Genomic DNA, 14,522 nt, shown 5'->3' with positions numbered 1-14,522 from the left:
TAATATTTTTTGCTCAGAAGAAAGTAGCATTTAATTTGTTTTCTCATATTATAGTTCTACTGGGTAGGTAACAGAGTATTTCTAATTTTGTTTTGTTTGAAGCTATTGCTTTTTTGCACTTTGCTTTTGCTGATACGATTATTTTGAGAAATAATGGTAAACTAATAAAAGATTTTCTGAAAGAAGCTGCGATACGGTCTGAATGAGTTCTTTCTTTTTGGCCAGAGAGCCAAATTTTCCAGAGTAGAAAAATGAGAATAAAAGTATATTCTAGGGACTTTTGTTTGAAACATTATCTCTTTGGTATAATTTCTTTCCGTAATTATTATCTTTTTATCTTATTTTAAAAGTACAGTCATTTAATTTATATTTTACTAGTATGGGAAACAAAATAAAAGCAAAGTTTTATAGGATATCATTGGAGGTATAATTTTTTCATCTACTTGGGTAATTTATAAAACAGAATAAATGAACCAAGAAGGAAATGTCTTTCCTATTTGTATGAAAGTATACATACATATGTATGTATACTAGTACCATGTATTAATGAAGTTTTAAGTTGCAAATTAATGATGAATGCTTCAAAATAAACAAAGAAAACTAAAGCAACTTTATCAGAAACAACAAATCAACATCATCAACTTATCCTGTAATCTGTTGTGATTAGGACTGCCAATCATTAGGCTTAGTTTACTTTGTCGAACCCAAATGATTTATAACAAAAAATTCTATTTGAATCAGATATTTTTCTCTTTAAGACTGTACTGAATACATCAGAACTTGTAGTAATCTATCAAATATATAAATTATTCTGTTTCAATAAAATTTTTACACTGTAGAATATACATTTAAACTTATTTATTAATTCTAACACTTTACCAAGTGGTAAATTATCTATGTTTTTTGTACATATTAAATGCAAAGAGATTGTTACAGTGTTGATACTTACAGCTTACTGAAGTCGCAGAACTTTTCAGTGTAAAGTAATTGCATTCGGTGTACAACATCTAAGATGTTTGTATGTTTGATTATTTTTTTCCACATGTTCATGATAGTCCCACTCCAGGGGACCGTATTCTAGCATGTGAATCATGAGTGTACAGGAAAATCCTCTTATGCTTTTCCATTTATCAATAAACAGAAACATCAAGGATGGCAAAAGCCACATAGAAAAAGTGTTGTCTGTATGTACCAAGCTGAGAGATTCATATATGTGTTCTTCACCTGTGGTAGAAAATTACCTCAACACTTCACAACGAACCCTTCAAGACCGTAAATATCTATTCATAGAAACGCTGCTGAATCCTAATCTACCAATATTGCACCCAATGTAGAAAAGGTAAATCTGCATAGACTATAAAGTATACAGTCAACCTTTATTGCTCCCAGAGTTATTCAGTGGTTATGCCAATACCATTTACGAAAAAAATGCCTAGAATTTCCAAAGATTTGCAATGCCATATTGCCACTAGGAAATGCAGGTATATAAAGAAATAGGCAGCCATTTCTTGTTACTTTCAATAATTATGTTATATAAGAAAGTCATCATAAAAATTGAATTAGGTAATACTGAAGAACTGTTCCTAAGAGAAACACACGGTTAGGTTCCTGCAAGTCTCTGTTCACAGTTCCTGCAAGCCTCGTTCAGCATTTCATCATTTCAACAATAGGCAACTTATTTTATGTATGTTTTTATTTAAAGACACACTTTTAAGGATATATTGTTGATTTATTAACTTTAAACTCAAGTTCAACAGCACTATTACTCATGCTTGAACAAAGCTTATCTAATACAAGTATTTTCTCTGGAAGGCACATCAGAACCTTCTTGCCCTCAGGAAGACAAGACAGCACTTCAGTATGATGATTGTGGGCCATGTTAAACAGAAAGAGAACAACGAAAATCATAAAAGCATGAAACAGCAAATAACAAAGAATATAAGAACTGAATTTTAAAACTGAAAAAGGAAGTCAGTTTGTTATCACTTTGTTCAATATGAGCTGAATGTTTGAGCAATGAGTGCCTCAAACTTTACTCTGAGCAAAATAACTGCAAATGAGCATGTAAATTACATGAATATGGATTTGGGGGTTACAAATTTACTGAGTAAATGAATTTACAAATGTGGAATCTGCCAATAATGAGGATGAAATATACATAGGTAAACAGATAGTTCCTTGTATGTATGGCTTTATGTTCTATGACATCAATATTTTTAATTTTACAATTTGTAAAACTATTTTATTATACCTCTTTATACCTATATTATGTTATATATTCATCATAATTTTGTTGTTAATTTTATTGTTTATAAGGGTAAAAGGTGTTAATTATTAAAAATAATATAAAAATACAAAAAATATAAATAAATGAAATAAATTACACAATCTCAACATTTGAAGGTAAAGAAAATTAACGCAGTATATAACTTTATCTCCAGCTGTTTTACATTAACATAATCTCTGATATTGAACATTTTTATTGTTCTCCTTTTTCTTCTTTATATAAAAATTCATGTAATATTTATATTCTTAATCTTTTCTCTATTTTGGCTTATCATTTAAATTGATCAGTAAAAGCAAATCAATACTTAACAGTTCTTAACTAAAATAAGATGGTTAAACATATGTATATCCTCAAACAACTGTGTTTAAGTATGCTTCTTTCATCTCACCACTTTTTCTGTTATTGCATATAATTCTTACCACACATGCATGCGCACACACACACACACACACCACACACATATACCACTCTGAAAATTAGGTAAATATTAACATTTCCTTCTTTTGCAACACGTCTACATAACTGTCTTTAGATTGAATTTTTAAATTATTTTGTCTTTTATTTTCACAATTCTGTGAATTATTTATTGGTGTTATTAGCACAATTTTTAATCAAAAGAATTATCTTTTCATTCATTTATATGAACTCCTTTTGAATTATTCCCTTCTTTCTATATTTATAGCAAATTATACTATACTATTATATTTTACTATACTGCATTATATTTTACTGAGTTTATCACTACCATTTTGTAGTTAATTTCCTCTCAATATTCATTTTCTCTATCTTCTTGAAATAAATAGAAATCCATGAATATTTCCATGAAGACTTCTTTGTTTGAAAACTTTCCTGTCTTAATTAGTGGCCTCCTGATTCTCACATTAAAATATCTGAGGTCAATTTTGATACTTCCTTTTCTTTCATACTGCACCTGTAAATTCCATCAAAACACTATTACTGCAATCAGTTTCCACCACTGTCACTGCTAAGAATTTACTCTATGTCACCATCATCTCTCACCTGGATTATTGCACTATCTTTGTGACTGATTGTGCTTCCACGTTGGCCCCAGCCTATTTTCCACACAGTTGCCAGCATGATCCTATTAAAATGTCAAGTCAGATCAGATCAACCCGAAAAACATTTTATCTGTAAAAACCAAATTTTGAAATGGCTAACTGTACACTACATAATCTGTAAAGTCTTAGACCTTGTCCCTGAGTATGCAACCTCACTGTCACTCTACGAAAGCAAATTGTTCTCTATGCTCTTCTTCAATCAGACTGGGCTTGCCTTCATCTTAGTTCTCTGCACTGGCTCTTCCCTAGGCCTGGAATTCCCTTGTGAATGAGTCTGTTGGAATCACTTGAAAAAAATCCTTCTATCCTTTTATTATTATGCTCATTATTTTAGGTGAATGTAATAAGCATAGGAATATTCTCTATTAATAATATTTTTGGCAAGAATTATTAATGCTCCTTTAAGAAAATCCCTTTTTACTAATGATTCCAAACTATCTTTTCATTAGACCACCAGGTAATAGTCTTCTAATAACTAATATTCATTTCTGAATACATGAACAAATTTTAAGAGCCTATTCTATTAAGAGATGCATTTTAAATAAAATTGGCTTGTAAAAGCTTAATAATTATTATCAAAATATATGCTCTGTGCTGTTTTCATCAATTATACTAGTAATATTTGTAATGGTAACTTAATCCAGAAAATTTTTTAGTACCCAGAGTCATTGCTCATACAAAACTTAAAACATAAACTTTGATCACACAAAACTTAAAACTAAAACAATAGTTTACGTATTTTGGTTGCAGAAGTTTATCATGAGTTAATCCACAACCTTCCAAATATGACTAAATATGATTTCCCAGGAGAATGTGAAAGATACATTACTTAAAAGTTTTTTACTATTAAAGAAGAACATATTCAAACACATATACATGAATTGACTGTGGATGTGACGGTTAATTTTATGCATCAACTTGGTTAGGCTGTGGCACCCAGTTCTTTGGTCAAATAACAGTCTAGATGTTTCTATGAAGGCATTTTTTTTTAATTCAATGAACATTTAAAATCTATTCACTGTATGTAAGGCAGATTACCCTCTGTAATATGAGCGGGCTTTGCCCAATGAATTGAAGGCCTTATAAGCAAAAACAGATTCCCACCCCACAAAAAAGGAATTCTGTTTCAAAAGTGCAACATAAAAGTCTTGCTAAATTTTGAGTTTTCCACTGCTTGCCTGCCCTGCAGATTTCAGACTCATGATTACAAGAACTCTTATACGTGTGAATGTATTTATATATGAGTGTATATACTATGTTAAAAACTCCTTAAGACATAAGCCTTTAACTTTGGTCAGGTTAACTGATGATTTGTCTATAACAGAAAGGGAGGGGAAGCATAAGCCTTAAGCCTCACCAGTGGTTTAAAACTTTGCCTTTATCTGGAAGGTGAAGACAGAAAAGCAGAATTGCAAACATATATTCACAAACATAAATGACTGTTTAATCCAGTGTGTTGTGAAGCAATTACATACACCATGTGAAAAAAATGCCAGATTATTTAGAGGGAAGACTCCTTCAGAACAGTTTTCTGAAGAAAGTTTGTCTGTATGTGTGCAATATGAAGTGTGCATTGTGAATCAGTTGTGGAAGAATTTGCAAATTTTCTATTGTGGTAATATGGACTTTCAAAATGTTCATTAATTTTTCATTTTAGATGTATTACTTCTATTCAACAAGAACTGTATACAACTTATGGAGCATTGTCACAGACAACTGGGAAGAATTTAAGTATTTAAATCAGTTTTGAAGTCAAAGTCATATTTCAAAATATGGAGTGAGTAATGGAAAGTTTTTGTTGGTGGTGTTTATGACCCAAATAAAATAATTTTGTCAATTTTAGACTTGATGAAAAAGAGTATTTTCTTTTGATTTTTGATAGATATTTCTTGCTGCTCTTTTCACTGTAATGTTCATTTTTTTGGTTGTTGTTTTGTTTTGTTTTTTCCTTCTTTCCACAAAATGTTGTTTTATAGCCAATTTGGAGACATGCCTGGTAACATTAAGTAAAGATAGGATAGCAGAAATTTAAACTTACATTTTATTTTAGTTAAAGTGTATGCAGATTAACTGCCATTTGGGGTAGTGGATTCCTAAATATACACCTGCTAACCACTATTTGATTATTTTCTCCAGTTAATGTCATGTGATTTCATGATTCAACATATATTTATATAAATTATTCCACTAAAGAATAATAACGTATGGACAAAAATTAGGTAAATTTTATTTCACTAAAATAATAGTTTAAATTTAAATATTCTAAGTATCACTGAAAATATATTTTATTTGATAGTTTTTAAAATGTTAAGAAACTTTCCCTTTTACTTAAGTGCCACATACATGTATGTATGCAAACACGTAAAAAAAATCTCAAATAATTATCTACCAATAAATCTTGCCCAGTTTGAAAAGCTTTGTTGTGACACTATCATCTCACAATAAATATGGAGGAAGATAGTTTTATGTCCCACTGAAATAATGCCAACTTTCTATCAGTTCCCAGTGAATGATGCCACCTCACGATTTCCTATAAAATCTCAATTTTTCTTGAAGAACTTTTATATAAAACTGACAGATTTGATACTGCTGTTTTATGACATGACTAAATCAGAACTCGTAGTGTCATGTTTACATGCAAAATGATATTGCTATAATATTGTATGCCTTGATTTACTTTTACATTTCATTTCTCATTTTGTATCTATCTATCATCTTTCTCTCTCTCTCTCTCGCTCTCTCTCTCTCTCTCTCTCTCTCACACACACACACACACACACACACACACAAACACAACAAATTCAGGATAAAGTTGACTTTAATGTGTTATGGTAGTAGACAATATACCCCAAAGCCAATTGTGTAATATATAACTGAATGATGCTTGAATATTTACAGGCATTGCTCATGTTTATTTCCTACATCATTTATTCTATGTGTAGAAAAAAATGTAGCTTTTGTATATTAAATTGCATCTTAAAGTAAATAATTTCAAAACAATCGTCTTTTTCTCTAGTACACAAGCACTGTATAAATTATCTGTATATTGGTCATTCATAATTGTTTACCAAGGCTTAAACTCTCAAAATATAAATTTTTAAAAGCACACATTTAGATATTAACTGAATCTAAAGTGTATACTATTTGTATAATATTTATGATATATGACTTCTTAAGTGCCTTCTAATAAAATATGTGATGCCAGGTACAAGGGAGTCAGACAGTGTAAGATATCCTGCTGCTCTCCATAAATTTACTAGTTGGTGCAGAGGTTATCAATACCGTTTCTGTCTGAATGCAATTGATCTGGCCAGTGCCATTTCATGGATAATGCTTACACACTATTGTGTTACGGTTCTGAAATCCAGTAGGGTTGAGGGAATACTCTTGGTTGGGTGCCTCTATTGGATAAAATAGCATAATCTCCATGGGGCTATTTTTTTTTTTTTTTTTTTTTTTTTTTTTTTTTTTTTGAGACGGAGTCTCACTCTGTCACCCAGGCTGGAGTGCAGTGGCACGATCTCGGCTCACTGCAAGCTCCGCCTCCCAGGTTCCCGCCATTCTCCCGCCTCAGCCTCCCGAGTAGCTGGGACCACAGGCGCCGCCACCACGCCCGGCTAGTTTTTTGTATTTTTAGTAGAGACGGGGTTTCATCATGTTAGCCAGGATGGTCTCGATCTCCTGACCTCGTGATCCACCCGCCTCGGCCTCCCAAAGTGCTGGGATTACAGGCTTGAGCCACCGCACCCGGCCTCTGGGGCTATTTTTTAGTGTATTGTGTTGCTATAAATGAATACATAAGGTTACATAATTTATAAAGAAATAAGTTTTATTTAGCTCACAATTCCGTGGCTGGAAGGTTCATGACTGGGCATTCGGTGAGGGCCTGAGGCTGCTTCCCCTTTGGGAGCCAGCTGTGCAGAGACCACAAGAGAAGAGAACAAGCAAGGTGGGAGAAGAGGCCAGGTTCCTTTTAACAACCAGCTTTCTTGAGAAGTAATTGAGTGAGAACTCAGTCGCCTCCAAGGGAACACATTAGTCTATTCATGGGAGATTCCCTCTCCCCAGTGACCTTCAAAACTGGGGATTAAATATCAGCATGAGGTTTGCAAAGGAAAAACGTCAAAACCATAATAGACATGTAGTATGAAATTCATTCATACCACATGCCTTCTGGAAATTCCTGGCCAGTGACACACAGCTCTACATCTTGTGGGGACAACATGCATTTAAATGTACCATGTAGAGAAGGAAGTGTGACATTCTAAATTATGCAGCCAGGACAGAACAGAGAATTCAAGGCATAAGAAGAATTATGATGGATGATTCAAAGAATAAATAAATTGTTTCAAAGTGAAATATTCATACCACAGACGAAAAGAAGGTACACAGAGTGAAGATATATTACAGTTTCTTAGGAATGGGAATCTTTTTGTTGGGATGGTGGGAAACAAAGAAATGTGTTTTTCTCATATTTTTAGTTAGTTATTAGGTAAAGTTGGGATGTTTCTCTATCTAAATGGGTGGGGAAAAGAGGGAGAAAATGGGTAGAATGACAAACTGATAAATTATTGAAATTTTATTTGAAATAATGCTAAAATATAATGAAGATAAAGTGAATGGGGAGAAAAACTACCTACGAAAAATATATAAAAGAAAAAAGTAAGTTAGAAGGTTCAAATTAGGAACAAATAAATAAAACTCAGAAATGGTTAGAGATGGAATTTAGAGTTGTCATGAATAAATACACATATAAAATTGTACAGTATTGTACTCAAGTGAGGGGCTAATGGATACATAATCTTAAAGCTAAAATTTAGAAACTAGAGAATTGTTCAACATTCATTGACCATATGTAAGTGCTACATTATTACCTTTACTATTTATATAGGGTCTGAGAAGTCTGGCCAGAGGGTAGGAGAAAAAACATACCTCAAAACGTGTCCTCAGTGGTACTTTCATGGATATTGTTTTAAAGTATGCACAGGGATGTGATCTCTGCATCATACAAAATCAATCCAGCTTTTGGAATTTGGAGTATGGTATATAGTTATTTCTGAGGTTCTTTCTCTCTCATCAATATTATGCGGTGTGGACAAAGTAAGATCAAATACTAGGAGTGATGGTTCAATTTTATTTAACTTCCAGTTAAGTACAACAATCCAAATGAGTTCTGGTCGAAGGCAAGGGAAGCATGGAAGATAGAAAAGAGCAGAGCAAGAGAGAAATACATGTATAGCCTTGTGAAGAGTTACAGAGCATGAAACAATCACAAAATTATGGATTTATTTTGTTCATTCTTCATCACATGGTGTAATACATGGACTAGGTTTAGTCATTATTAGGAAAAACAATGCTGAAAATTAAATTTAGTGTTTTCAGCATAGATGGAATATATTATCTCAGCTGCCTAATTACATGTAAGTATGTTTGTGCATGTGTATCTGTCTTTGTGAATTAATGATAGATGTGTTTTAAGTTATCAACAAAATATATGATATGCATGAAGTCTACACTCTTTACTCACACATTAACTAAATCAATGGGTCATTAAAGGAAAAAAGGAGTTTTCATGCTTATATATTTCATACTTTGTGTCCCTCAAAGTATCTAGCACAGTGCCATTAATAAACTTTATGAAACTATGAGAAATGAATAAATGCATATTGTCTCGCTGTGAATGAAATGATGTGCCTTGAAGATAACTGTCTAGCATTCAAAATGAAATCTTTTAAAATATAAAATAGAGTGTTTTTTGTGAAGTGGCCTGTTAGCTATATGACTTTAACTTAAACATGACTACTATCACAGGAATAGCAAGAGATTCATCTTTGTGTGCTTGGTTGGTAGGGACCAGCTCACCAATGTCTTTGTTTAAACTGCTTCAGTGATTAACACACAAAAAAGTATATAAATCAATTGGCAATGCCCGCCATGTACTCCATAGATCCATTAGCAATGCCTGCCATGTACTCCATAGATCCATTAGCAATGCCTGCCATGTACTCCAGACATGGGTGTAGTGGCATGCATATTTGCTGACCCTGATCTAATTCATTTATAAAGTAGTTGCCTTCATAATATTTCACATTATAAAATGGGCTTCTTATGATAAAAAGGACATTACTGAAGAGAGAAACAATGTAACAATTGAGCTAGAGGCAAGACTTGGAAAAAGGGAGATACAATTAGCCTTTGGGGACTGCCGGAAATGTTAGAACATCTGAGCAAAGGTCAATGCAAAAAATGAGTGTGACTGTAACATATTACACATTGAGCATTAATATCAAATATAAGCAGGGCCCATCTACAAATACATAGTTCTGCTGAGAGTACTTCTAAATACCTTTATCGCTTGGCTCTGTGCCCCCAAACTCTCATTACCCCAGTTTATCTCCACTTCTATGACTATTTTTCTCTCTCTTCATCGATATTTGTTCAAAAAAAGGTAATCGGTGATTGCTGCTTCCCTTCTTCTTTTTCTGTTCTTATGAAACCATTGCTGTTTTAATAAATTTGAAAAAAAATACTCTGTTCTTCTCAACTATGTTTAGTGAGCTACAAATATTTGATAAGATCCTTCTAACTATGGAACATTAAGACTCATCCTCACTGAGTTCACTTCCAAGTTGGGTTTTTAGAAATGCAGAGATTTAGTTAGACAATGTTCAAGTAAAATATTGTCAAGACACATTTTTGAAGCTATAAATGATACTTCAAGTATTTGGAAAAGCTTTAGTGTTAATCAATGACTGAAAACTGGCCTTGATAAATTGCTTAACCATTCTTACTAATTACACAATACATATCCATTGATGAATTTATGTTGCAGTTCCTTCCAGTACTTTAATTCATTCTTGTCTATTGTCTACTGTAGGCACTATCTCAAGAAGCATTTTCAAAAGTGCAGAGTACTCATTTGCCTCTTACAGAGAATCTATGTATGTGACATTGACCCAAGGTAGGTGTCCTAAAATTTTTGTAACAGATACATGAAATTTTGTCTACTCTTCAGAATAACTAAAAAGGAGAGACTTCACACTTGATGCCATTAAATGTAGAAAATTAAAGAAAATGATGCACAAAATTCATAAATTCAATAAGTTATCAAAACATGAGATCTGCTGATGCAAAAGGCAAGCTTTTATTTCAGAGAAACAATCTATAGACTGGGGAGACTCAGCCTCAGGTGCAAGCAAAAGTGCACTCCAGAGAACAAATGGAGGATTTGATTTTTTTCAATAGAGAAATCTCCTGCTCTAGTTCCTATCAGGTTCATTTTCAGAAATGTTGGATTCAAACTTGTTATAGCTGAGTCCTTATTGGTCAGGACAGCAGAGTCCTGATTGGGTAATTTTCAAGTCTGAAACCACAAATCCATTTTAATTAAAGATTTCCAGGTGATTGATTGGGAATCTTTAGTCCTTGGTCACAGGGGCTACTCCTGCTCAGGGTTGTAAAAGCAGAATGTTTGTCAAGGGCTGTATTTTCTTCCAAGAATACAGAGTGTGTGGCCACTTTCTCACCACACTGTGGCTGCCTGGTTCTGTTTTCAAATTTGAAGTGTCTCTCTTAGGCATAGAGTATCCATTTTGCCTAGATATTTTGGGTCTTTTTACAAATATATTATCATTTTAAAAAATGATATGTTTTTATTACTGTTCTCATTTTCAAGTAATCCGAAAGGTTTCTCTGAGAGTAATTTAATGAGCTCAAGCGGACTGAGTATTGGAAATAGCAATACATTTATTGTTCTTCTATAATTTACAAATCACTATCATCTAAAAATCTGTACAGGAAATAATATATTTTGTGTTTTTTAGGAACCACAGTAGAGATTTATTAAATTTGAGTGATGTATCCAAAGTAACACAATCAACAGGTCAAGAAATAAATAGTAAAATAAGCATGTCTCCATGTATTGTCATGCACTCTTGCTATTACACTGTGGTGCCTTCTATTCTTTTAAAGAATAAAAAGATCAAAAATTATTTTGCAATTATTGCCCTAATGCAAATCTTGCCCATTGATAACATCATATGAGTTGCCAGTATAAAGAATATTTTACATTGACTAAAACTGAATTAGGAACATTTCGAAGAGTAAATAGTTCTCTTCAAATCTGAATCAAATGTCAAAGGTTCATGACTTTCTTTAAATTGTTTTTGAAATGAAGAACCTTAAAATTTTTGAGTTTGTGAGCATTGTGTAACATTTACTTAAATCTTATAGTTTATATTTGTTTCAACTACAAAAAACAAATCAAAACAAACAACAAAAAAGAGTAGTAAGTATTTCACCACAGAGGAAATCATTGATAAAAGCCTGGTGTGTGTGAAGGTATAGTTTCACAGATTCAAATGTCATTTAAAAAAACTTCAAAAGAGAAAATTCGTTGAATTATATCGAGGAATTACTTTCAGACATTAGTCTTAATAACACAATTGGATTTTATTTGATAATAAAATGTGGATTTTAATATCATTCATTTTTTAAAGACATCTACTATTTCTCTAAGAACTTTATAGAACTAAAAAAAAAAACAGTAGCATGACCATAACTTAAGAATAAACTAAAATTTAAGTAGATAAGCAAGCTAACATTGAAATAAATTATCTTTAGTACAATGGCCTTTCAATTCTTTGTAATGTTACATTTCAATCAGAAGAAGCTTTTGAGACCATGGTCTCAAAACTATGATTATTAATTAAATAATATTTTATGTATTATTTAAATTGCAGTACTTGGGTTACTATAAAACACAGAGGTAGAAATTGGTAAGGTTTATTCAATATCCTCATTTGCACATTTTCTTCCTTGGTGACTACTACTCATTAACGGCATACACAACAATATTAGATGATGAGAAGACACCTTGTCATAGGGTATTTTGCAGCCCTAGGTTTTCAAGTCATCCTAGAACATTTTATTGCTGTTTTCAAGACACTAAAATCTAACCAAATGGGGTAAAAGAGGCTTTTCCGCATGTAGGTCTTTCTATGAAAAATTTCATTCCCAAATAAACGAGTAGATGTTTTTCTAAAAATATTTTTTAGCTTTTGAGCTCACGTTAGCTATCACTAGAGATTACTCCTGCAGGTAGACATAAGAAGCAGTGATATTCTGAGGCACAGTGCCATGGAATTCTGTCAACTCATCAAAGAAGATTTGGGATAATCTTTAATGGGAAAAGTTAAAATATTTGATCATTGTCATTTTACACATGGAACAACTAAAGCCTGAGTAGGTTAACATCATTGGCCAAAAGTTGGTTTTATACAAAGATACATGAACATCTCAAAAATGGTGAAAGAAAAATTGTTAAGTGTCTCAGCCCCTCGGATTGGTGGATGTTCTGTCAAAAATTAAACGTGATTAATGACTAAAGGCAAAACCTCTTTATATATTAATCTCAGACTAGGATCAATTATAAGACTTGTATCAACTTAACTCTTACTATAGCATCCTGTGCTTAGAAGGAATATAAACTTCTCAGTCAACTTTTCTGTATTCATTTCAGAGACCACTTTGTATTCCTGTTTCTTGCTTAGTTATATTTCCATGGGGAGCATGACTACATAAAATGAAACACAAAGTAAGGTTTGCTTTTCTAGCAAGTACACATACTAGAAGATTGACTTGGGCTCATTTTGCTACCACTGATGTTGCCTTTTCTAATCCACTTTCCACAATTCTGATGTCTGGAAAATACATGATATACTTAGCGTGTGTATGAGATGGAGGTGGAAACAGGAAGACATAGATAATAATATTGCCTGCCACAAACAGTTCATGAAAATACCCTTTCAGTGGACAGTGATCCACATCAGTATCAGAGACACATATAGAAATACATTTCAACATTGTCTTTGAAGCAAATATTGGGAATAATAATTTCATGTTTTCAGAGAAAGGGAGAATATAAACAAAAATTGCACAGAGTATTAACATTGTCAACAAGATGAATGTAATTGACTTGTCAATTAAAGGTACTTTGCATGGAAGATGCAAATATTTTACTCTTAAACTACTGTTTATTTTGTTCCTGTAGACCCATAGAGATTGGTTTGTGTATCTTCTTTAAAAACAGAGATCCTGCTCTCCTTTGTGATAAAATCTTTGAGATATATATATATTATATATATGTATGTATTTGTATATATTCATGTGTATATATATGCAACCTTTGAAATAAAAATTTTTGAAGTAGATATATATTTGTTTGTATATGTATAAATGTATTTGTACATATTTATGTGTATATATATACAACCTTTGAAATAAAAATCTTTGAATAGAAATATATATAAGTAGAAATATAAAAATAAAAATCTTATTCTGTACATACACACATACATACATTATATATATAATAACAAGAATATTTAGACTTTCATATAAAAGTTTCATAGAAGCCACCAAGTCAAATATAATTCAATTTAAAAATGAACTGGGTTTATTATAGATATTTGACAAATAGCTTATGTTGAATGTTTATTTTATGAAAGTTTCATATGATATATAGGTTTATTTTACTGGCGGTATATTTAATTTAGAAAAATATTAATGCGTATAGATTTTCCTGATCTATCACCATAGCTATATTGATTAGAAATAATCTAATTTGTGGATTATTAAATTTAATTACATACTACAGAATCAAGGTTATCAACAGGTACTTGTCACCCAACTAGACGTATTTGCAGTTCTTGCTAACTTCACATCTGGCATAAACTATTCTAAAAACTAAAATGATCCATTAGGTAGCAGCACGTCTTCTGAATACTCCAAGATCAAACTTATCTCAGTGATAATATTTCATTTACTTTTGAGTACAGGTTACGAAAATGCTTCCACGTTAAACATTGTTAGTTTTAGCTTAAAAGTACAGAAACATTTCCAGGTAATAAAACATGTTTACCAAGCTGCACTGCCTCAAGGCTACACCACCTACACCATACAGAGTTGATCAAATGAAATCATCATTCTTTACAACAGGCTTGTCAAAAAATGTTCACTGGAATATTGCTGTCAAGTTACCTGAAATAAAGTAGGCCGGAGTCATTCCACACAGCACTCTAGATTTCTACTCTGTGGTCACCCTATATCATTCTCCAAATTCCTGCCCCCGTGGAACTTACAAAAGCTAGGATCAA

Source organism: Macaca nemestrina, chromosome 2, assembly GCF_043159975.1.
Source record: "Macaca nemestrina isolate mMacNem1 chromosome 2, mMacNem.hap1, whole genome shotgun sequence".
Classification (NCBI taxonomy): Eukaryota; Metazoa; Chordata; class Mammalia; order Primates; family Cercopithecidae; genus Macaca; species Macaca nemestrina.
This window is presented reverse-complemented; position numbering follows the sequence as displayed.